Here is a 1,850-nt window from a genome sequence, read left to right as displayed (position 1 = left end):
AGAAATCATATTATTTTTGTCTAAAGAAAATCCATTAGTATTTCCTTTGGTTAAAGTCTACCAGTAATGGATTTTCTCACATCTCATTTGTCTGCAAATGTCATAATTTCCCTTTCATTCCTAAAGGAATTTTTTGCTGGATATAAAATCTAGGTTAGCAGTTATTTTACTTTCCCACTTTGAAGATATGATTCTTCTGTGTTCTGGCTTCTATAGTTTGAGAAGTCAGTTCTCAGTTTAATTATTGCTTCTTAGAAAGTGATTTTTTTTTTTCAGTCTGGCTGCTTTTAAGTTTTTTTTTTTTTAAGTTCGCAGCAGTTTTACTATGATATGCCTAAGTGTGGTTTGTTTTTTATGAATTCTGATTGAAATCTGTAAGGCTTCTGGAACCTGAAGCTTGACGTATTCCATCAATTTTAAAAAGACTTCAAGCCTTTATCTCTTCAGACACTGCTTCTGCCTATTCTCTCCACTTCTAGGACCCCAATTCCATGAAGGTCAGGCTGTCTTACTGTATTAGGTATCTTCTACCCTCTTCTCTCTGTGCTTCAGTTTGGGTATATTCTTCTGAACTAACTCCACCTTCATTACTTTTCTCTTTTCAGCTGTGTGTAACCTACCAACACTATCCATTGAATTTTCAGTTTCAGTTATATTTTTCAGTTCTAGAACGTCCAGTTGGTTCTTCTTTCATAGTTTTCAGGTCAGTGATAAGGTTCTCAATCTTGTCTTTCATCCTCTTACCATATAAAACATAGCCCTTTAAGTCTTTGGAAAAAGTCTGTTATCTGGACCCGCTGCAGGTCTGTTTGTCACTTCTCTTCGTTTACAGTCATTTGTCTTTTCTCCTTGGACGTCTGCTTATTCCTGATTCAATGCTGATCACTGCACATGAACAACTGTAGAAATAATTTGAGCTCTATCATGAGGTTCTCTCTCTCCTGAGACAACCTATATTTGCCGCTGGCAAGGACTGACGTTATTTGAACGGAGTCCCAAACAACCTGGGGTCCAAAATACCACATGAGGGTACCTCCGTGGTGGTTCCCAGACTCCAAACTTTGTCCTCCCAGGGCTGCGAGGGTGTTAAAGGTGCTGCTGCCCTCTCGGCCCTGCTCTGGAACTGGCTAACGTCCCTCAGGAGAAGCATCCCTGATACCCGCCTAACCTTGCTCACTTCTGTTTCCCGGATGTTGGCCCAGTTGTCAGTCACCGCCTTGTTGGTTCTCTGCTGCTTTCCGGAAACGGAAGTTCTTCAGGGACGGTTTAATTTCACGTATCGGAAAGCCCGCGAGAACTTGGATTTAGATATGACACGTTTTCTGTGCCCGTTATCGTCTTCTGTCTTTCAGCTCTCCCTTCCTTACCCCTTCCATAAACAGCCATGTGGGTGCTGGGGCTGAGGCTCTGAAAAACGCTGGCAGATGTTCAGTCGGCCTCCGCCTAGGGGCGCTGGAGGGCGCCTGCGGGCTCTGATCCCGGCGGCATCGCCCCAGCCCCACCTCTTCACCAGGCAGAGCAGAGTCTTCCCGCCCAAGAGGCTGAAGCCAGGCTGCAGTTTCTCCAAGACTTGCAAAACCAACCTCAACGCACCTCCTCCTCCGAGGTCTGTATCCCAACCTCTGGGGACCCCTCCTCTAGGATTGTAAACTCTGGCCCCAACCGTCCACCTCCTCCCCCCAGGGGCTGAGTTCCAGCTCTACAGACCCTTCCTCTAAGGTGCAATGCTTCCACGTTCTTCCCATTCACCCCGAGCTCTGGGGGCATGGCCCTTCCTACACCTGTCCCTCCACCACCACCTGGGTTCTGGTCCTACCCTTCCAGCTCTCCCTTACCTCTTGTTTACATTC

The sequence above is a fragment of the Eschrichtius robustus genome, chromosome 14 (genome assembly GCF_028021215.1).
Source record: "Eschrichtius robustus isolate mEscRob2 chromosome 14, mEscRob2.pri, whole genome shotgun sequence".
Taxonomy (NCBI): Eukaryota; Metazoa; Chordata; class Mammalia; order Artiodactyla; family Eschrichtiidae; genus Eschrichtius; species Eschrichtius robustus.
Note: the sequence above shows the minus strand (reverse complement) of the source record.